Source organism: Camelus dromedarius, chromosome 4 (assembly GCF_036321535.1).
Source record: "Camelus dromedarius isolate mCamDro1 chromosome 4, mCamDro1.pat, whole genome shotgun sequence".
Taxonomy (NCBI): domain Eukaryota; kingdom Metazoa; phylum Chordata; class Mammalia; order Artiodactyla; family Camelidae; genus Camelus; species Camelus dromedarius.
The window spans coordinates 8,241,242-8,265,586 of NC_087439.1; the positions used below are offsets into that span (position 1 = coordinate 8,241,242).

Genomic DNA, 24,345 nt, shown 5'->3' on the forward strand with positions numbered 1-24,345 from the left:
GCAATTAGGGACATCGTGGAACCAGGAGCCCATGCTGTCTGCTCATTCACAGTGGGCAAGTTGGCCGTCCTTGACACGGCACACCTGTCCTTGAGAAGCTGAGGGTAAATCAAAGTTGCGTATCCAAAACCAGAGCTTGTTTGCCCTTGTTTAGACAAAAGAAAAGTGGGACTCAGGTACAGTGTGTTGAATTAATGAGATGCCTAATTTCAGGCTCACCTTCTATATTTTCCTCCCTTCTCTTCTCTTTTATTATCATTATTAGTGTTATAATATTTTTGTATTATAGGTTATGTGTAACTATCTAGAATGGCTTTGCTATGTTATTTTGTTATATATAACATTGTTATAATAATAATTATCATTACTGTTATAATATTACTATATTATAGATTATATAACTATATGCAATGGCTTTATATATGTTCTTTTGTTATGTGTAATATTAGTTATGTTATTATTTTTATTTTATAATAATGATTGCTATTATTGTCATAATATTATTGTATCATTATTATTGTAATATTATATGCATCATATATAGTTATAGAGAATGACTTTTATATGTTCTTTTGTTATGTATAATGTCATATATAATATATACTGATATATGTTGCACATCATATATTTATATATTATATGCTATTTTATTATATTATAAAATTATAGCTAAATAATTCTAAGTAATTTTTTAAAATATGGTTTTATTTTCAAATAATATAGATTTGTCACTGATTTAATAATTGGATGTAAGTTGCTTTCACATATTTGGAATGACTCGCCACCCTCTAAAGGATGTGTCTTTGGAACCGGGCCAGCACATGCATCCTTGTCCAGTGACGTCACATTCTGAAGGAGAGACACCGGGCTGCATCGAGGTATGTGAAGGGATGGTACCCTGTATCAGCGGGCCTGGCTCATCTCTGTAATGTGTGCGGGGTTGGTTTCATTAACATAGATGATAGCCAGCTGGGTTGCTCAGGGACAGCGTGAGGAGAGTGCCCTGATATGCCAAGTGCTGGAAAGACTCAGCAACCCAGAGAGAACAAATGTGGGATGGAGGAGGACTGGAGGCAATTGGAAGTGAGGAGAAGTTGCAACAGCTGTGTCCTGGAGACCATAACGGGGCCTGGACTCACCCACAGGCCGGGGGTGAGTGAAAGGTGGGGCCGTATGCAGGGAACAGGCACAAAGCCACAGCCAGAGAGACACGGTGCCAAGGCTGATGAGGCCATTTATGACCCGGAGCTGGTGGGCGGCAGTGAGGCCAGCTCCACACACGGGCCTGCTGGGCCTCACTTCTTTTGATGGCCAAAGTCTGCTCAGGGCCACGGTGGCCGCCCCCACCACTGCCCTTCCCTCCCCATCTCCCAGCTCCCCTACTCTCTCTCCTTTCCCAGGTGCACAGCAACCAGATGCAGGGGAGCCAGATCCCAGGCCTGAAACTCAAAATACTGACTGGGGATTGCTTTAAATAAAAATGGGTATTTCAGATTTCAGGAACAGGCTATGGAACAGGGAAAAGAATGCATTAGGGTCAAATGTGGATCCCACATGGCCAGCCAGGAATTGTTTTCCAAGGGAAGATCAGTGGTTCGGTGGCTTTTAAAATCTTAACAAACTATTTGCTTTACCAAACCAAGGATGTCAAACCAGAGCTTCAAAGATGTCTCCTTTTCCAGGCTGGAGGAGGGAAATCTCATTCAAATTCATCCTTAAAAAATACCCTTCTAAGGGTACAGGGTACAGCTCAATGGTAGAGCACATGATTGGCATGCATGAGGTCCTGGGTTCAATCCCCAGTACCTCCCTTAAGGGGGGGAAAAAAAAAGAAAGAAAAATTTTAAAAAAGAAAAAGTTAAAAACAGAAACAAAATATCCTGCTATTCAGACTTTTCCTTCATGTAACAAATTTCAGTTGAGCACCTGTTAGGTTGCCTACACATCCTTGGATGCTTGGTATATTGCAGTGAACAAAAGAGACAGATTCCCAGCCTGGAAAATCTTAACTCTTGGGCAATAGAGACAGACAACTAACAATGGACATAATAAATAAGTACAGTAAACCACATGTCATGGGTTGAATTGTGTCTCCCCAATCTTACCCCAAAAGGAAAAAGATATTTTGAAGTCCTAACCCTCAAAATCTGTGAGCATGACATTGAGAAATAGGGTCTTTGCAGATCTAACTTAATTTAATCAAGATAAAGTCATTAGGAGATGACTGGATAAAGAAGTGATACGTGTGTGTGTGTGTGTGTGTGTTTGTGTGTGTGTGTGTGATGGAATATTACTCAGCCTTGAAAAAGAATGAAATGATGCCATTTGCAGAAACATGGAAGAACCTAGAGATGATCATACTAAGGGAAGTAAGTCAGGCAGAGAAAGACAAATATCATATAATATCACTTATATGTGGAATCTAAAAAAAATGCATAAATTTTATTTACAAGCCAGAAATAAACTCACAGACATAGAAAACAAACTGTGGTTATCAAAGGGGAAAGGCGGGTAGGGACAATTTAGGAGTTTGGGACTAACAGATGCACATTACTGTATAGAACAGATAAATAACAAGGCCCTACTGTAGAGCACAGGGAACTACATTCAATAGCTTGTAATAGCCTACAGTGGAAAAGAATACAAAAAAGAATATATATATGTATACATATATGTATAATGGAATCACTATGCTATACACCTGAAACTAACACAACATTGCAAATCAGCTCTACTTCAATACAAAAATTTAAAGAGCTTCAAGGTTCACATCCTCTGTGGGCGGCCAGTCTGTTAGTCAGTTCTGGATGTCGTTCTTCTGCGACACTTTACTACTCCCTGACTGTCTGTGTCATCGAACCAACTACTGTCCTACTGGGACATGGATTTGTCCATCTCTTGACCTTGCCTGCTCACTCCTGTGGGCAGCTCCCGCCTCTTCCTCACCTTGCTCTCCCTGTGGAGTTCTCTGTCATAGGCACCCAGGGCCTCTCTGACACATGAATGTGTAGATGTTGAGTTGGCTTCCCTTTGCTCTGTGTGTAGTTCTTTCATTAGTTCCCTTCAAAGAACATCTTCCCATTGTTTTGTGTATTCTGTTCCTTGAAATAACCAATGATGGTCTCAAGCTTCTCCTTGCCAGGTAACATCATCTGCAGTGCTTTCAAATAATATTGCCTTGAATAGTGAGACATCTGAAGAAATTATGCAATGTGTCAAAAGTTTTTCTCTTTCTTCTTTTTCTTTCTTTTCTCTCCTTCCTTCCTACTTCTTTCCTTCCTCCCTCCCTCCTTCCCTCCTTCTTCTTTCCTTCCTTCCTTTTTTTTTTTTTTTTTTACTTCCCCATATAAATTGGGTTTGACTCCAGTTGGGAGATTTCACTGTCTAACAAAAAATGTCTCATTTCTTCTGCTTATTTCTAAATAATTCATGTCAATTATAAAACAGTCATTTTTCTCCCAATATGGTAAAGCAAGAGAGACATCTCTTGGCTAAAATAAAGTCTCTTTTGTGGAACATTAACACCATTTCAATGTGAGATATGGATTGGCTAATTTTATTTACAGATGGCTAAAATTAATTCTTGGGAATATTCAGATGTTAGAGGGTTAATATGCCAGAAGAAGTTCTTTGTCTAGTTTTAACTCTATAAAAATTTATTGATTTAACAGTAAACATGACCTTATATTATGCACCTGGATATGTAAAGAATTTTTATTCTGAATTAAAGATTGAGGTAATGCAATTAACTTATAAATCAAATTAACACCTCTTCCCTTTATATTTTGCTTCAGGAAAAAAAATCAGAGAGGTTAGTGTTATCAGATGAAATTAAAAAAAATACAAGCTATTTTTTGCTTTATGAATCTGGTTAATCCCCTTTAAATAAGCTGTGTAATCTATGTTCGCTATCACTTTTAACTTGGAAAAGTAATCCAGGCAAAACAACCACTTTCAGAGCAGTGGTTAATTTTAAGATGTCAATGAGACCAGAAATTCTAGTTTCTCAAAAACGACGAACCTCCAGATTCTAATAACATCAAGACACTATACCAAAGGGAGAGAATCTGTTCTTCAGGCTGAATACAATTATCACTCACGTTAATAATTACACTTGCCCATTATTAACTTCTTAAGCCCGATTTCCCCCAAGACATCTATTTCTGTCAACATCAACATTTGCCAAAAAATATGGCTGTCATAAACAGTAACACTAATACAAATTTCCTTTAGAGGATTCTGCCTCTTTTTAAGAAAAGGGAAAGAAAGAATAAATTATTAGTGATGCAGTTGAAAAAAAATTTGATGACCAAAATTGTGTAATGGTAATAAGGCCAGAAGGAAGGAGACTTGAACTGTCCCCTGGCTTTGCCTGTAACTAGCCCTTGGTGGCAGCTGGATTTATGCCTCTTTTACTGCATTTCTCTTAGTTAAACAGAACGTGTGGGCTAGGACCCTCTGGTCTTGTACTTAAAAGATCAATTTGGTGTGAGCTCAACTTTTGCCAGTGAAAGAATAACCACTTAATAGTTGGATTTACTGCCTTTGTAAGGGTGCAAATCATGGTAGAATAGGCTATCCATCTATCTCTCCTACTACTTATCTGTCTGGCTATTTATCCATCCATCCATCCATCCATCTATCCATCCGTCTATTCATCCATCATCCATCCATCCATCCTTCTCTATTTATCCATCTATCCATCCATCAATCTATCCATCTACCCATCTCTCTATTTATCTGTCTATCCATCTATCTGTCCTTCTATCCACCCATCTATCTTTCTATCCATCCATCCATCTATCCATCTCTTTCTCTATCCATTTACGCACAGACATGTACATAGATATTTATATGTGTTATTAACACCTGTATTAATTATTAGATATAATTTGAACTTATTAGTGGAATGGGTGTCTGTTGTTACACCGTTTTAATGAGGAAGAGGCAGCTTCAGAGATGTGGATATTGTGTGGGGAGTTTCCATTTTTGCCTCTCTTTTCTAGGGCACAAGTACTTTGATTGAGTTTTTCTCTTCTCACATACATTTCTGATTAATTGATATATAAGGAGGTGGTTACCTGCAAGGCTGGGATGTCTGATTTTAAGATCAGGATGCTTGACCCAGTAAGCATCCTTTGGGACCAGCATGGATAAATCTGTCAGTGGAGCCCTCAGCATCCACATGAGGAACGTGCATTATTTAAAACTACACTCACCCCTTCCTCCTTAATAGAGCCTTTAATGTCGGTCACCACCCACTATTGTTTCTAACTTATAAAAATGCTTAACATTCGACTTCTCCAACTACCCTGGATGTTTTCTCAAAAACATCACTGCTACCAATTTTTGGCTCAGATTCTATCCCTGCACAGAGCACCACAGCAAGAAATTCTTTAAATAACATGCACATTATGGAACAAAGAGAGAGGGAGAGAGCTCACCCTAAGTGGTATTTAGAAAAGTCCTCTAGCAAAACATAGGAAGCTGATATTTCTTAATTCAGGCATGAACGTTTTGTGTTTTCTCTTTGGAGAGAAGCCTCAGTTCTAAGGCTCTACAAACAGGCAGGCAAGGAGGGCATATCTTCTAATTTTCCAGATGCAAAAAAAAACTCAATGAGGTTAAGAGACGTGACCATGGCCCAGGAAGCAGATGGAAGGCTTGGTGTGAGCTTGGTGCCTGCTCTGCTCTGCTCTGTGGCGCTGACTTTTATAGGGGGTTGCGGAGGGCAGTTCTGTCTCACAAACCTTAATCCCCATGTCCTGGAGAGGAACTCAGTACCACTTATAGATTTAGAATAGCAATCCTGTGACCCTACAAGATGTTTTGGAATTCACTAGTAATCTAATGACAAAGGTCATGCCAATTCTTAAGATGCAGACCTCTGTCCGGTCTACTGAATACAAACAAAATGAGACAAAACAAAAGATACAAACAGAACAAGATACAAAAGATGCAGACAAAATAAGATACAAAAATACGAACAAGATGATTGGATAAAGGAGATGTGATACACACACACACACACACACACACACACACACACACACACAATGGAATACTACTCGGCCATTAAAAAGAATAAAATAGAGCCATTTGCAACAACATGGATGGATTTGCAGCAACATGGATGGATTTAGAGATTGTCATTCTAAGTGAAGTCAGAGAAAGAAAACTGCCATATGACCTCACTGATATGTGGAATCTAAGAAAAGAGGACACAAATGAACTACTTATTATTTATAACTTAGGTGATTGATTTATTGAATATGTGTAAACACACGCCACTGTCCTTTATGACTGGATTACCACATTCTGTTGATTGTTACTTTGTGGTTGGCTTTATTCCTTTGATAACTATGTAAGTTTAAAAAGCTAAAGATCTAATCTGTTCTTAGAAACAATGGACAGTACATATACATAAATTTAAAAAATAATAATAAAATAAAAAAGAAATTTAAAAAACACAAACAAGATATAAACAAAAGAAGACAAAGAGAAACAAAAACTGCCTCTCTGTAGGAAGAGGATTCTTTTCCCTGAGCTAACATGTTGACGAGAGTATGTGAGTGAAGATGGCCCAGGAAGTTAGTGAAGATTCTTGTTTTCAGTTCCATTCACACTAATATACACACACACATACACACATATATATTAATACACATAAGATTATATTAATATAAAATTATATATATTAATATATCATTTATATATATTATAATTTATATAAAATCTTTAATAACTTTCACGATAAATACGGTGACCAGTATTTATAATACTGGAGTTATCGTAATAGAAGCTCAGGATAGTACAGTGACCTGTCCAGGGTCAGAGGACCAGGAAATTTCAGAGCGGATGTGTGAGCATCTCTCAAAGCTGTATCCCTCACAGGGCCAGCAGTGGCTCCTGGAGTCACTCGGACTAGCAAGGCCCAGGAGAAGACTTTATGCAGGTTTTAAACAACATAAAGTATTCAGAATACTGCACACTTTATTGGTTTATTGTAACCCCCTCCACTGGTCAGAAATTTCTGTTTTATTTATTGCAGTCAGTCCAGCACCTAAAAAAATGCCTGACACAGGTGCTCAACAAATAAATATATATATATATTTTTTGCATAAACAACAGGAATTAAAATTTAAAATGACAATCCCTAATTTTCTGGACAATGCACCTGGTTAGAATATGTGTTTCCTACACATTTTGGTTAATTTCGATCTGACTGCTGGATGGAAGGAATCACTGAAGAACTGACAAAAGGCTTTATCTTCCAAATATGGAAATCCGTTTAGACATGGTCTTGGGTTCAATCATCAAGGCCAGACTCCAGGCATCCAGATGTAAAATCCCTCAGGCCACGATGAATCTCCCTCTTCACGACAGCAGACAGTCTAAAGCATGACAGAAGCCACTCTTTAATGCTGGCTGATGTTGAAATAATTCTCTGTCTTCCTCTCTCTCTCTCTGTCTTTCCTTTCTTTTATGAACAGATTTTTTTTTCAATGAATGTGTTTAATTGTAAGTGTCACTCTGGGTTTTATTAGAACTTTTCCAAGGATCATTGGAAACTGATTTTGCTGACTCATCAGCCTCTTTATCACTGTTTTTTGATGTTTGGTATCTCCTGTTCTCCACACTGGTCAGTGGGAATCCTCGCTGCTCAGGTGAGGGGTCTGAGAGCAATACTCCTAGAAAAAGAGGCCACCAGAAAGGCTTCTGTGTCTACAGTCTGTCCCCCCAGATCCAAATGCTCACCCCTCCCCCGCCTCTGTTGAAGTCAGCTCAGAAGGTCAGAACCCAGGGAACTAGTGAGATGAGAACATTTTCCTCCCCACCACTCGATGTCCTGACTCCTGCAGCCAGCCCCACGCCCTGCTCAGACATCCAGCGACCTCCGTCACCTCTAACAGCCCATAATCTCAGACGATGATCTGCCCTTGATTATTTATACTTCCAGGTGCTGAGTCAATGTCTTCTCTCTCTCTCTCTGCATTATTTGCCTTTAACCTGATCTCATTTTATGAAATCAAATCTTACCCCTTAAAAAATGGAGTTCGGGAAATTGAGAGAACTCGTTGGGGAAGACTAACTTTAAGCACTGCCAACTCGAACTGGGCAATTAGCTCAGTGATTGCTCGTTGTGAACGTACTACAGGTCAAACACCCTGATAAAAGCTGCTGATGTAAAAGTGGGGGAAGCTCAGACTTGACACCAGGGAGATGCCTGGTTGGGCGACTCACCGCTCTGCGTTTGGTGAATGCTGAAGCGGACAGCCCACCACATATACATCTACCTCCCCTCTTATCCCTCATATCCCAGATTTATTTTACTGCTTCAAAATTCACAGTCCCCCTCAGGTCTCTCCTGCTGCCCCTCTCACACGTGTACTTTGATAAATTCCCAGGGATTTCGATTCATTCTCTAACCCTCTCTTACAGATCACTTAAGGAAAGCACTGATCTAAATTTCTGAACCTAAGCTCTGGAATCAGACTGATCTTTGTTCAGATTCTGGTGCTTTTATTTTCAGCTGGGAGCCCTTGAACTTCTATTAAAAGGCTCTGAACCTCGGCCAATGTAGTTAATGCAGGAAGAATAATGTTTATTGGAAGGTGGTGTCGTAACATGCGAAGAGAGGATGGTCTTGTCTGTGAGGCACAGCGGCTGGTGGCACGCAGCGGTCTCTTCCCTGCACTTTGCCTTGGCGTCTTCCAGGGCACACCTCCCTCTCTTCCACTGTGTGCGAAGGACTTTGGAGCAGCGAGGAGACTGGAGGTGGGAAAAGAGGCGCTATTTTTATATTGAGCGTCCGATGAAATCTGGTAAACGTGGTCCTTTCACTTCTTTTTCTTCTCCCTCTGCCTCCCTCACTCCCCCAAGCATCAGACCCCAAACCCACGGTTCTTATTTCCTCCTTCTCCAAAGACAGTGTTTGCCTTTGATGAAAACAGACGCTTCTAGCTACAGGAGGAGAGGACACAGGAACACACAACGCACTAAGTTTGTACCGCATTTTCGTTCATTTTGCCAGTTAAATGCCAGCGAGGTGGCACTATCTCTTGAGAGGAGGCAGAAAAAATGAAATGATTGAAATCTGACCTTATAGGAGGACACTGGTGATTCTGAAGGAACACATTGCTTGTTGAATCTGACACTTCCACACATGAAATCAGGCAGGTGCGTGTGAGACGCCAGAGGAACTGAGAAGATCACCCCGTGAATAAAGTTTAACAGGACCAGCATGAAGACAGCTCTGCCCTCGGGGTGGAACACTTAACCACTGCTTCTCAGGGTGATTTTAACAGAAAATATAGAGCTTGATGTTTGACTTACTAAGGGTGTTGCCGGAAAAGTGAAAGACACTGCTGATTAACACATGTACATACACTGTATAGGCATCACCTACAAACACATTTATAGCTAAATTTCTGTATACAAACATGCACACGTGTATATATACAATTATAAGTTTGAGTGTATAACTTTTCATATGCATTTATATAATCAGCTTCCATAAATATGCATATTATTTGCATATGTTTTATATATGTGAGCTTGTGTATTTAAATATACACATAAGCATATGTATACTAACATATCTCGAAACACCATACACAGCTGTGGAACAGATGCATGCAGGTGTACACCAACAATTATAACACTATTTCGTATTAATGGCTCTCAGAATGTAGTCCTGGATTAGTACGATCAGCATCACCAGGGAGCTTGTTAAAACCTCCAATTCTCAGCCCCTTACCCAGACCAACTGCATCCAAAACCCTGAGACCCCAGCAGCCTGTGTGCTAACGAGTTCTCCAGGGGATTTCAATTTACACTTTAGACGAAGAATGGCTTTTCTATACAATATACAGTGAATGTACTTTGCACATATTTTATTTACAAGAGGATACACATGTGTCCTTATGTTAAACCATAAATAAAACAAATACTTGATTTGACGCATCGATGGAGAACCACTGCCCCTTAGTCAGGGGCTGATCCGCAGTTGGTGGGTAAACCTTTGGTGTGCAGAGGGGGCCCTGCTCACACTCCCTTCCCCGCACAGCACTCCCAGAACATGGGCAGTGACTCCAGAGGTCTAAACTCACACCCCCAGTATGGGTGGAAAGGAGCCAAGACTTAGAATGAGGTGTCTTAGGAGGATACGTGTGTGTCCGGTGTGCACGCCTCACCCCATCTCACAGTTAAACTTTACCCTGGTGCGGCTTACACAGGCACTGTCCCTTTAGTGGAGTTTGGGACCAATCCTACACTGAGTTTGGAGATAAATGAAGTATCCTCTGCACAGAACTTCAGCCTACAGTTTTCTGTGTTTGCTAACATACTTCTGCCTGGTTCCACAGGGGATGGAATTAAGAAAGGGTATGAGGGGAAACCCAAAACAGCAGAAGGCTGCATATCAAGAAACTTGTATCCACTTCTAGCTCTGCCCATGCTAGTCTGATCATCAAACACCTATGAAGAGCCTTGTACATACGATGGAAGTTTCTAGAAAAATGCAATGATTCACCTTTGCTTTTTGGAAACAGTCTAGTGGCTGGTAATATGAATGCACAAGATGAAACTGAATAAGGTCTCAAAGAGCAGCCTTGTGTGGGACTGAAAAATGGGCCGAGAAATAAGGCATTTCAACTGGGACTGGCAGATTAGGGTGCTTTACTAGGAGAGCTAAGGTCGAATGTTTCTAGACATGTAGATTTCTTTATTGGTCAGTTTGGGTGAATATAAGTGACCCCTGGCTGTGAGACCACTGGGTATCAATGCGAGATAATGACTTTGAGAGGAATTTGAAACGTTCCAAGCATAACACAAACACGAATATGCTACGTGTTTCAGAACATCGCTCTGAGACCAAGACAAACACAAGGGGTCTCTACATCCCTGGCTTCATTACCGCAGCATCTACAGCGCCCGCAGCCTTCAGGACAGACTTGCATACATGCTTCTCTCTCCTCAGTTCAACCCATGCATCTCTTTGTCAGTAAAACTGCCTACCATTCCAAAATATCCAATGACTTCTGAGTGAGATCTAAAGATCTAAAGACAGTCTTTCTCTTCAAGCTTCGGCTCTCTTTTGAGGTAGAGGGGGAGTAGGGAGTAATTAGATTTATTTTTATTTATTTACCTTTTTAAACAGAGGTACTGGGGATTGAACCCAGGACCTCACGCATACCAAGCACACACTCTACCACTGAGCTACCCCCGCCCTCTAAGTTTTGCCTCTTTGACTCTCAGTGCCCACAATAAGCTGGTCTACATCCTGGAATCTAGCACAAAGCCTCCCTACTGGCACTGCGGTTCAAAGGGGAATCTAGATTTTCATAACTTGTTCCCCAGCTTGGTCTCTTCGCCTTGTCTTTCTCTTCACCAACTCACTCTCCACACTGCCACCAGAATAAGGTCATTGGATTTAACAGATAAAAGTACAGGGTACCCAGTGGAAGCTGAATTTTTAGGGCAGAAATGAATAATGTTTTTAGTGTATGTCCAACACAATACTTGGAATGTGCTTGTACTAAAACTTACTTGTCTGAAATTTAACTATATTTTATATGACAGCTCTACACCAGAGTGTTGCTTCCAAGTATTAATCTGATCATACAGCTCTTTTATTTTAACTCCACCTCCCCGCAAAATGCTGGAAGGGAATATGTGGTCCTTTTAGAAGTGGTTCTTGCAAATGTAAATTAGTGCATCCACTATGGAAAACAGTATGGAGTCTCCTTAAAAAACTAAAAATAGACTTACTCTATGATCCAGCAATCCCACTCCTGGGCATATATCCTACATGCACCTCAAAGTTCACAGCAGCACTATATAAAATAGCCAAGACACGGGAACAGCCTATATGTCCATTGATAGATGACTGGATAAAGAAGATGTGGTATATTTATACAATGGAATACTATTCAGCCATAAAAAATAATAAAATAATGCCATTTGCAGCAACATTGATAGACCTAGAAATCATCATACTAAGTGAAGTAAATCATACGGAGGAAGACAAATATCATATATTACTTATACGTGGACTCTAAAAAATGACACAAATGAACTTATTTACAAAACAAATGAAATCACAGACATAGTAAACAAACTTATGGTTATGGGGGGAAAGGGGGTGGGAAGGAATAAATTGGGAGTTTGCGATTTGCAGATATTAACTACTATATATAAAATAGATAAACAACAAGGTCCTACTGTATGGCATGGGGACCTATATTCAATATCTTGTACTAACCTGTAATAAGAAAAAATATGACAAAGAATATGTGTACGTGTATGTATGACTGAAACATTACCCTGTACACCAGAAATTGATGCAACATTGTAAACTATCCTTCAATGAAAAGAATGCAAATGAAAAAAAAATTAAAAAGAAGTGTTTCCTGCAGTTATTTCTAGCTTTATCTCCTTCCAACCTCTTAGAAATGCAAATCCAAAGTTCCTATAATCCAGCCAATATATTTTCAGTCCCAAATGTGTCTCCATCATTTCTGTTGACTTGTCTTTGCACACAGATCTCTCTCTCCCTCCAACCCTGTCTTGAGCGCCTCCTTCCTGCCCCAAGCCCATGCACCACCCCTCCAGAATCTCCCCTCTGTTAGCAGGTGCATCACTTCCTCTGGAATCCCCCGCATTTCCTGACCTGTGCGGTTTTCTCTTCTGCTCTTTGTTAAAATCCTGGGTATCTGTCTATCTTCGACCTACGAACATGATCTGTTACCATGATCCCCTTATCCACCTCCCTGCCTTGAGCATGAACATCTGAGGGGAGGATGCTATCTTTCACCTCTCGACCCTCCTCGGCCTTTGAGATGTTCCTTGTGCATCACACTAAGAATGGGTTTTGAATGAATGTGTGAATAAATTAAGTCTATCTCATTATAAACTTCCATAAAAAAGAAAAAAAGAATAGAAAGCAGCCACATGGGGGGTTGCAATAAAATGCATTAACTGTGTTTTATACATTTGTGGAGTGAGAAAGGATTGACTGTGATTTACTATTTGATTAGATTGATTAATGCAATGGATGATGGTTTCTGAAAGGAAGCTATTCAACCCAGCAGAAGCACAGTGACATAAATTCAATATCAATTGATTTCCCTGGATTACAACACACTGAACATACATTTCATTTTCAACTTTTCAGAAGACGTGAATGTATTTCAAAGGAAAATAGACATTTTTACAATTTATTGAAAATAGTTACCAGGGTTTCAAGGTTGCCATAAAATAATTAGCAGAGACTCTATCTTTTAGAAAGCTATTATAAACGGAATCAGAGAAATGAAGAATTTTAAAGCCACTCATCACTTACAGACAGATATTTCATTCACTTGTTAAAATGTTTGTCTATTCTTTCATGAGTGAATGTTTATTAAATGCCAATCACTATGTTCAGTGGTCAGGGTACAAAAATAAATGGCCATAGAAAAGAAGAATCTAATCATCCTGAGGTATCAGATCTACTTCCTGGCAGAAATAACCTCTAAACTGGAGACTGAAGGATTGTGCAAATCACAAAAATGAACAAGCAGCATGTGAAGGGTCTTCCATATTGAGAGATTGATTTGCCACTTCTTTGCTACTTGCGAGAATGAATCACAGAGATTCTCCATCCAGTATGCAGAGGTTTCACGGTAAGGAAGGCAAAATTTAAGCTTGAAATGCTGGGGAGAATAAAAGTGAAAAAGTGAGGAACAAAATGGAAGAAAGCTTCTGACTGGAAGAAGAGAAAACAACCCAGCCAGGGTCGCTTTCTTGGTACTAAACACACAGGCAGAAGGTAAGTGGAGAGAAAACGTAATATCTTAGAGATGAAGAATGACTTAAAGGCAAGAAAGAGAAGGTGACATTACATGGCAGGTGCTTGGTGTTTGTAAAAACATTGGAGAAGTTTTCAAGTAACTGAAAAATACGTAAGTAGAAATGTATGGTTAAGGAACAGGAGAGATGAGGCTAGAGGATGTGTTCCTGGATTTGTCACTGATGAAGTGGGTTCCACAGCTTTGCTGTGCCAAGGTCAGCATGCTTGACTTGACTGATACGAGCCTCAGGTTGTCTGGAGGTAGTGGAAGCAAAGATGTAGGCTTCTGCAGTCAGACACCTGGGGTCAGATCTGAGTCTCCTAACAGCTGTGTGAGTTGCAGCAAGTTGCCGCCCATTCCTCAATCCCAGTTTCTTCATCTGTAAGACTGAGGTGATCAATTCCCCTGTTAGAAATACTTTGAGAATTAAATGAGATATTGTCTATAATTTCACTTGCCACGACTTTTAACGAGGAATACATAACTGCGTTTAGAATAATTACCTTTTCACATTTCCTTCGAAGGGAATGTGAGGGTGATTTCCAGTGCTGATTGACAATATTCCTGGAAGGGATGGGTACTAAGTTGGCAGATAAGGAACAAACACGTAATTGTTTTTCTGCCACTATAGAATAATGAGATTCGTATAATGACTACGAGTGTGCTCCCAAGTCTGATTCTTTGGGGGAAGGAATCATATTTAGAAAGGCTTAATCTTCAGTCTATTCCCCCCAAATTGTAGATAATTAAAGGTCTATGAGCCAAGTCAAAACTGTACTTAGCTGTTGGAATGACTTTTTTTTTTTCTAACACATTCAAAATCATGACATGCCCTTCAGTCTTATAGCCAACTTTAAACCCTAGTCTACTTGCTGTGTGTAAGGTCTACTGTACAACTAACGCTGCTATCATCATTGTATAAATAATACCATCTTCCACATGTATACCATGCATTGGTCATAGTGTTTGCCTCCCCCCACAAACCTGTAATGCAGGCAGGAGACACACTGTTAGGACAGGCAGCCGGACACCTAGATATGAACAGAGAAAGGGGGATGCAGGCTAAATGGCAGGAATTGGGCAGAAAGGAGGGGCAGGGGCCAAATGCAGGAAACCCTACATCATGTAAGCACCAGGGATCCCAGAAAAGCAGAAACCTCTGGACTGATAAGCAGTCACACATTTTGGGGTGACAAGTGGCCTGGAGGCTGACAAAGAAAGGTGGGAAAAGGGAGGAATCTCCAGTGCCCATGTAACCTTTTGCGCACTATGCCTTCATTTTAATAAAACTAGCCTTGCAGATGAGAAGCACCCATCATGCACCGACGCCGTGAAACTTCTGATCCAGACTAAATAAGGACAAAAATCCCTCCTCCCCTCGTGAAGGTGGAGCTGGGATGAAAATCAGGGGCTATGACCCCAAGCCCTTCCCTCCTCAATGAATATTCCACCCATTCATTTTTACACTCTATGTAACCAACTTGCCAAAAAAAAAAAACTCAGGGCAGCTGCTCACCTGAGTCTGCTGCTCTCCCCTTGAGAGTGTACCATCCATCCCTTAATAAATCCTCACTTTACTTTCTTAACCTCCATGTCTTGTCTCTGAATTCTTTCTATTATGAGACAAGAACCTAGTCACCGGCAACAACGCAGCTTTCCTTAGGTAAAGGAGGAATAAAATACACAAAAAGAAGTAACTTGCCCAGCCACACACAGACAGTGGAGCCCAGAGCTGGGACTGGAACCAGGACTCCTACCTTGTCACAATTTTCCTGTGGTTCACGGGATCCCTTCCCCACCTGACCTATGTATTTGCATATTGGTAATGCATTCCTAGAATATCTTCATGACGTCTGATATTCTAAATTAAATCCCACGTGGCCACAGCTTGATGACATACAAGGAAGGGAATTCTACATGATAGCATTTTGGCTCAGAAACACAATAAAATCACTCTTAGGAGCACAGAAATTCCTATACACTTTAATTCATTCTACAATTATTCATTGAACTCCCAAAGCTAGATACCGTACTAATTGGTAAGGCTATTCAAAGAAACATCAAGGGTTTTATAAAAGACATAGTATTATATAAAAATAAATATAAATAGGAAATTCATATTCAAGTGAAATTAAATGTAAAATGGTATTAAAAGTCTTTTAAAGGAGATCAGTTTTTATTGTCTTTTAATGTCTCAGTGTGTGAAAGAAAAATATTGCAAACCATGCTGTGGCCATCAGGTCATCAGTCTACTGCCACCCCTGAGAGTGAGCGGAGGGAACTCAAGAATCAGACAAGCAGGCAGCCCAGCCTCTGCTGCCACCCTAACTGTGCCCCCTGAGGGGACTCAGGACGTGAAAGGACAGGACACTGGCCCTAGACAGCTAGGTGCTTGTCAAAGGAATGAATTCAATGAGCCCAGACCTTTGCACTTTCCCATTGTCGACTGAAATAAATGCGCAGCCTAAACGTTGAGAGTTATGTTTTATTTGGCTAGAGGACTCGAGCCACGATGACAGCCTCTCAGATGGCTCTGAGGGACTGCTCCCAAGAGGTAGGGGAGGAGCCAGGATATACAGGAGCTTTACAACAAAGGCCAGGTAGTTGGAACATTAAAAGCTTACTTGTTAACTAAAGAAAACCAGGCATCTCAAGTTAAAGAATTTAGTGCTTTTCTCTGTATGGGAGGGAGCAAACATTTGGGCTCACTGAATTCATTCCTTTGACAAGCACCTAGCTATCTAGGGCCAGCATCCTGTCCTTTCTTGTTCTGAGTCCCCTCAGGGTGCACCATTGTGAGTGGCTGCAGAGCTGGGCTGCAGGCTTGTCTTCCCTGGGGGGCGGCGGCAGCCACTGATGACTTGATGGCTTCAGCATTCTTTGTTTACTGATGTGGTTTGCAGTATTTTTCATTCACACCATGCATGGAAAAGCGCTAAATTCCTTCACTTGACTACCTGGTTTTCTTAATTAACAGTAATTTTTAATGCTCTGACGACCTGGTCTTTATTGTAAAAACTCCTGTACATCCTGGCTCCTCCCCTACCTCTTCGGAGCAGTCCCTCAGAAAGATCTGAGAGGCTGTCATCCCGGGCTCGAGGGAATCACATCCTCAGAAACATCCCCCAAGTGAAATAGAACTCTCAACTTTCAGGTTGTGCCTTTATTTCAGTTGACAGGTATAAATGAGTGGACTCTGCTGGATGAACATTTCTGGCTTCTCTCAAACCCCCCTGCACTTCTCTAGCAAAAGGACAATTCATCGTGCTCCTGGGCGTCTCTGAGCCAGCTTTATTTTATTTTATTTTTTTCATAGAAGCTGTCGGCTTTTACCAGGCTCAATAGATCTGAAGGGAGAAGGAGGTACCACGCTGTAGCTGAGGGGCCCATTGAATGTGAACAATAAGAGGAAATGGACCAGCAGAGGAAGGCATTTCCTGTTACTTACACAGCAGAGCTGGAGTTGGCAGGGGGGTGATTTTTCCTTCCTGAAATCCAGAGCTCAGAAAATGGAAACATTTCTTAACTGTTAAGTTTTCAGGTAAGAAATTACCAAAGAGTATCATAATTCTTTAAATGATTTCTATCAATTGTTGGGATTAGCTATCATCAGTATAGTAAAACTCATCTTGAATTTATATGCTATTTTGGCCTCATCTAATATTTCTAAACTTCCCATTTTCTTTTCAATTTATATAGGTCCAGACTTTGGGTTCCTGACCACCAGAGGATGGGGGATGGCAATTGGGACTTACCACTGGGCACATTTATCTTTTCTCCATCTTTCACTAGCATTTATGTGCAGGCTGAAAACAAGGAGCATCCAATATGTACTCAACTGTACTGAATATTTTGTGGACGAAAACTGGGTCTAAAAATATACATAAAACATTAACTTTGCTATCGCCAATGACAATGGAAAGAACGAAGGGAAATTAAACGATGGTACAAAATATCTATTTCAAATTTCCATTGAGCGCTTCCAGAAAACAAGCAGAAAATAGACTCTTGAGAATCATATCTGATGTGAGCCTAAAATCTTTGCTTCTTCACCATTTACAGGAAATTGATTTTCTGTGATGGAAATCATCTCAGCTCTGTAGACTCTTTGAAGTCCTGTCAAAGACCATTGTGCATTTTCATGCATTGTTTGTAAACTCTCAGAATACACTTTCATGAAATTAATTGTGGTTCAAGCCAAGCTCCTTGCTCCCCCTTATTTACAGTCTTAATGTTTTTCAACTCATGGCTTTTCATCTCTTTCATTTAGTGTGGAATCATCTAAATCACATTGGTAGGGAAAGAAAAAAAATAAAGTACTGCAGGTTTATTTTTCAGAGATGCCCTCCAGGTTTCGATGGAAATACAAAAAAGTGTTTTCTGAAATAGACTTCTCCTTTGGGAGCAGAAGTGAGCAGACAGCAGCCCCAAGCACAGGTGTGGGGCCAACTATTGAAATCTAAAAGTCAAACCTATCAGGAACGAATCGGAATCCTATTAATTCTGCTAGAGCCACAGGGTTTGGATTTTAATAGTTGAAAGTTGGAAGTGCATTTGTCTTTTGGGTGAATTAGCATAAAACTCCCCTTCCCACCCCATGCGACTTGCAGACCGATGTTTCATGTAATTAAAGGCAGCATCTTCATCCTGAATGTTGATCGCTCCCGGTTTTGCAGAATGCAGTGCCTGACGATCATGTGATCACCCTAAAGGACACTTTCATGTCATTGTTTTGTGATTCAAAAAGGAGAGAAAGAAAGAAAAGCACACATTCATTTCCTAAGCGAAATTGATCTTTCCATGTGTACATTCCCCGTATCTGATTAAAGTTGCAGACTGAGCATCCATGCATGTGTATACACAGCCAGAGACAGGAACGGGGTGAGAGCGGATTGTGGGTGGGTGGGTGAGGGACTAATTTTGACAGTCTTTCTTGGAAGAGCTCTGAAATTCTGAGATAGATATATATATATATACACACACACACATACACTCTCTTCTTATTCAAATGACTGCCTCCAACATCTGTTTATAAACTATGCCAATCCTATGACAATAAGCAAACCACCAAGGGTCTAAGGGAAAATGTAGGCAGCTTAAAAGTCTGCCTTAATCTCTGGAGTTGAAACAAACAAAATAGAACCATCACCACCAGCATCACAGAAACAAAAACATTTCAAGCCCCAGAAGGTCAAGAAGTACCGCCTTCGAAGGACTGAGGCCGAAGTGGACTCTGTCATCTTAGTAGAACCCAAGCTTAATGGCTGTCTACCAGGGCCCGTGAAAACTACAACATTAACTGAGATGTCAGAATAACTAACGGATATCGCGGTACATAGGAAACACCAATTAATCCCTGTATTTTGTTCAGGCTGGTCAGCCTATAGACAGCTAGCAACTGAATGATAATATCAAGAACTCAGATAAGGTCTAGTGGAAAGCAACACGCCTACTTAAAAGGTGAAGACATTAGACACTAAGAAATAGTAAAGGAATTAATTCCATAGCCCAGCAATCATCTGGACTGTGGGGCCAACTGGCATCCTTCAAAGTCCAAGGACCCCCATTCCTGGGCTCTCAGATGTCTGCCTGCGATGGCTCAGCAGATAAAGTACATTCTTGACTGGGCGTGTTTCCCCTGGCAAACTTGTCAGCCCCAGGTCATGCCTGATCTCATGATAGCTCAGGCTGGTTCCTTTCCGCCCAAGTCTTCACCACACCAGTCAAACCTCCCTGCCCTTCTTAGATGCTGAACTTCCTAACCTCACCTGCAGCCAACCAGAGATGTGTGCCCATTGTGCTGTACACCAGAAATTGACACATCATAAATGACTATACTTCAATTAAAAATAAATAAGTTGATTAAAACAAAACATTGTGCACAGACCTTGTGACCCCTCGGTACCTGACGTGACCCTCCCTGATGAAAAACCTCAGCAGCCAGCCCTCAGTGCTCACACAGGCACCTCTCCTCTGAGTGACCTGCAGCTATCTAAGGCAGTGTGACCTAATACACTCCTTTTCCTATTTTCATTCTTTCTCTTTGGTAAATTCTTTTACTGCCCAGGCAGCGGCCTGCTGGACCCCACGACGTGGATTGATTGAAGGTGCAAAGTTTTACACATAGAACAGGTTCAACTGGAAGGAAAACAGTACCTAAGGAAAGGCCGTTTGTGGGAGTGGACACCTGCTTGGCGCATCACCCTGGCCTTTGCTTCTACCTGGGAGGTGGTGGGTGTGGGGTGTGCTACCTGGGTGGCCGGGGAGGTCTGATGCAGGCATCTTTCTAAACCTGAGTCAGCCTCAAAGTCGTCGATGGATCCCCAGTTGACAATCTGTGTTAATTTCTATGCATGCTCAGCCTGGTTTGGGCGTGGAATAAAAATTGCTAATAGTAACGGTAATAACTTTTGCTCTTTCTGTTTATTTTCACCCCACCTTTCCCTACGGAGGATTGGAGGCCCCCCGGGGTCTGTGTTGATGTTTCCATCTCACAGAAGATGCTCGACAATTTGAGTCGCCTCTTCCTTCCCGGGTCTTCCCTCTCCTCTGGCCCAGCCAAACCCTCTGCGGGACACGCTGGCCCATACTTGAAAAAAATCAAGAACGTTTCCTAAAGGATCCTTTCCTTCCGACCAGAGCAGGACAGGGTGAGTCCAGGATCTCTCAACATTCAGCTGAAAGTTTAATAGGAAAAAAACTTTCCCCCAGTCCATGGCGCGCTGGGAGCTAGCGTTATGGTTGTCACAGCTGCCAGCAAACAACAGGACCCAGAGGACGGAGGATCCCGCGGGGTCCCCTGGGCCTCACCAGGGAATCTCCAGCCGGCTCGCCAGCCCTGCACTGTTTCTGATGCTCGGGAAATCTCGCTCCTGCCCCAGGTCCCTCAGGGATGGGGTCCCTGCCTGCGAGGCTCTGTACTCCCTCAGTCCATGGGCTGTCTTCTCTTGAATGAAGGACAGAAAGCTCATTAAAATGTAAAAAAAAAAAAAAAAAAGAAAAGGAATCCTGCCAGTGGAGAATTATGTTTTAACAGTCGAGAGCCCTCTGCTCTCTAAGAGCCCAAGGCCTGTGAACACTTTTGCCTTCTCACCCTCTAAATAAACTTTTTTATATGCATGTATATATTATGTAAATATGTATTTTCAATGATAAATATATATTATATAAAGGTATATTTTTAAAGATAAATATAAAGGTACATTTTTAAAGATAAATATATTATATAAAGGTATACTTTAAAGCTAAATATATTATATAAAAACATATTTAAAAGATTATATACATTACACAAAGATATAATTTTAAAGATAAATATATATTTTTTCAATTTTTAGTGTAGTGAAGTAAGTCAGAAAGAGGAAGAAAAATACCCTACGGAATCACTTACACGTGGGATCTGTGCAAACTTTTAGGAAAGGCCCAGCGCCCCACGGCCGCTGCCCTGCGGCGGGTGAAGGCCAGGCCCGTCCGCCAGCCCCGGGGTGGCGGCTGAGCGGGGCGCGGAGAGCAGACGCTGCAGGCAGAACGGAGCGCAGAGACGCGCTCCCCGGCCGGGCCCCCGCGCGGCCGTTCGCGGGCTGGTTGCTGCCCTGCCTCCCACGGCAGGTGCGCCCCTGGTTAAGGCTGGGTCTGGTACTTCCGTCCGCCCTGGCGCTCTGCCCTCTCTTCCACCTTCGTTTCCTGCCCCCTCCCTGCGCCTCCCTTTCCTCCTTTTTTGCCGTAAATGTGTTTGACAGCCTCCTTCGGCCTCGCATCACTGGGGACCATCTTCAACAAACCTCAGGGGTGGACCATCAGCTCTAAGAAGGGGAAGGTGGTTCTTCGTGAACGTGACCTCTCTGGACTCTTGCAATCACGCGGGGTGGCCCCTCCTGCCCAGAAGAGCAGCTCTGACCTTCCCCCTCCCCGAGGCAGCCCATCGGTCCCTGAGGTCCCGTCTACACAGGCCTCTGCCCGCTGCCTGACAAGAGGTGGAGACAGTCTGTCCTCTGAGTCCCACGAAGGTTTCTGGAATCCTAGGGACACCACACGCGGAGGAAATCGGTTTCTCCACATAAAATGTGCTGCCTTGTGTTTACACTTAAAAAAAAAAAAAAGCAAGAAAATATTTTTTCCCCCAATAATTTTGATACAATGTTGGGAAAAGTGAGAATCTTAAAAAAAAAAAAAAGTATTTTATTTTTAACGGCGACTCCATGTGTGCTGAGCAGAGTTTAAATGGCCAAATAAAAATGGACCCTGGAATGTATCAGGAACCTCTTCCATCTCTTATGACCTTAACTCTGCAATCACGTTTGGACATAGATTAAACAAAGACCAGCTCTCAAACTTTTTCCCTTTTTTTTGAAAAGCAGAAGGAATTTTTTTGTTTTGTTTTGTTTTGTTTTGCTTTCTGAATTGCGTGTGGTTTCCATAAGCTCTTCTTTGGGTGGGAGGAGAAATTATGAGGGTTTTCCTGAGCATTGATTAGGAATCTTTTATTTTGAAAAAGAACTGTGAGGCATAGTTTGCAAAATAGAATGTGTTAATCTGGAGAATTTAGGGGAGATGATGGGACAAAAGGACAATCAATTAAGAAGAGCAAAGAGTCATCTGTCTTCATAAACCTGAGAGACAAGGTGGCCTTCCACCACGTGGAGCAGAGACCTTGGAAAGAACTGAACTTCCCGGGGCCATGACCGTGCTTCCTTGTGTTACACGCTGCCTCCGGATACAAATGACAGTATGTAAGAAAAGCAAGAAAAGGAGGAAAAGTGGGAACGGAGCAGGGCTAGTCCTGCCCATGCCATCCCGGGGGAAAGTTTAGAGAGGGGATGAAGGTAGTTTTGTCAAAGGACAGAGGGAGAGCTGTGTCTCTCTTGGGAACCCCTTGGATCCTACAGACCCCTCATCGCTCCAGTAACTTAGTCTTCATCTGTGTGAATATTCTAATTGTGCACCCCTTTGTCCCATTTCTTCCTCGTGGTGGCCAGCATTGCACAGAAAGAGACCTCAGGGATTGGAAATGGTTGCTTTCTTTTTGACTTCTGCTAACCAGCTTGTGTTGCTGGCCCAGCGGTAGAATTACCACCACAATTTAGAATAAGTAAAAGTGGAAGGCAGTAAGACAGCAAGGTAAGCAGGAGCCTGGCGTTACCCAGCCTAACGTTAGCTAATGATGCTTCCGTATCAGCGGATCCGAGCTGACCTGCCTCTCTGAGATCTGAGCAGATCTGGAGGGCAGCCACACCCACTTCCCCATCCTTGGGCTCCCTGTTCTTAAATCCAAGTAAGTGCAGCTAATTCTAAGCTTTTAATGATTAACTGGGATTTCTGTTTTATCAGCTCTAATGAGAACGACGTACCATTATTTTTCTAAAATCTTCCACATGTTGCTTTCATTAGGATTACAGCGCATCAGTTTTAAACAGAATGGCAGTCCGTGGAACCCGATCCACGTGCTGCTCACAAGCTCACAGCTGTTAAGCCACAGGAGAGAGATGTGATGAAATGGAGCAGGCAAAGCACAGCCCGAACAACCCGCTGTTTGGAGACTCACTGTTTGGGTCATTAGCATTCACGTTTCAATCAGAAAAATGAATTCTGTGATCTGGATATTTGGAGAGTCTCCATGTCTAGACCATACTCTTTCTTGGAATCAGCCAAGGTTTCACCCTCGTAATCCTCTGTGTACCCACCAGGTAACGTGGATGAATGAGTGGGCTGGGTGTGAAAGGGACCAGGAGTTTTGGGGGTTGAGGGCACATGCCTCATGGAGAGAGCCAACTGCTACACCGCTCCATATAATTGTGGTAAAATATTCATATTTGTACAACGAAAAGTCAACAAGCTGGGGCTTTAAATGTAAAACACTCCTGATTTTAAATATGGGAAATAATATATATATATATATATATATTTTTAAACACATGGACCACACATGAGCCACCCTTGTGCCATCAGTTTGGGACTTCCGCTCTGAACTGTGTGGATTTCCAGGGTAGCTAGCACCTATCTTTGCTTTTTATGTATTTAGTTGGCAAGGGGGCATGTTTTTCAGTGTCTCGTGCCCTGGAATGGAATGGACCACTGAATGTGTGTGGAATGAATAAGACACAAATGGATGCAATGGTACGAGACGGGGAGGGACTTGCCCACAGTCAAGTAATGAGTGGCAGGAGCAGATAAAGACTATTTCACGTTCTTTCTAATGTCCTTGGCCTTATGCTCAGCCTCTGCTCCAGCTTTTAGTGATGCAAAGGCAGAGAAAGAGGCTTGCAGACATTTATCAGGCTGAGCATATAAAGCCATTCTCAGTCTTTAATCTGAAAATGTGTGTCTCATGTGCCTGGGGCAGGGGAGGGGAGGGGAAGGTGACAATCCTTATATCACCTTGCATTTTGAAGCATGGACTATGTGCCAGACATTCTGGCAAAAACTACAGATGTGTTTCCTTATTTGATCATCACAAACATATCAGCCATTTCCATTTCAGAGAAAAAACTGTGGCAAACAGAGATGAAGAGAT

At 41.8% G+C, this 24,345-nt stretch overlaps 1 protein-coding gene and 1 non-coding gene across 2 annotated transcripts in view; both read right to left on the minus strand.

Annotated features, from left to right (window-relative positions):
- CNTNAP5 (contactin associated protein family member 5) overlaps positions 1–24,345 on the minus strand; it is a 741,033-nt gene that overhangs the window by 599,417 nt on the left and 117,271 nt on the right. The window lies entirely within an intron of this gene.
- Positions 11,157–11,230, minus strand: TRNAT-GGU (transfer RNA threonine (anticodon GGU)). Its single transcript has one exon. It is a non-coding gene; the product is annotated as a tRNA-Thr (tRNA).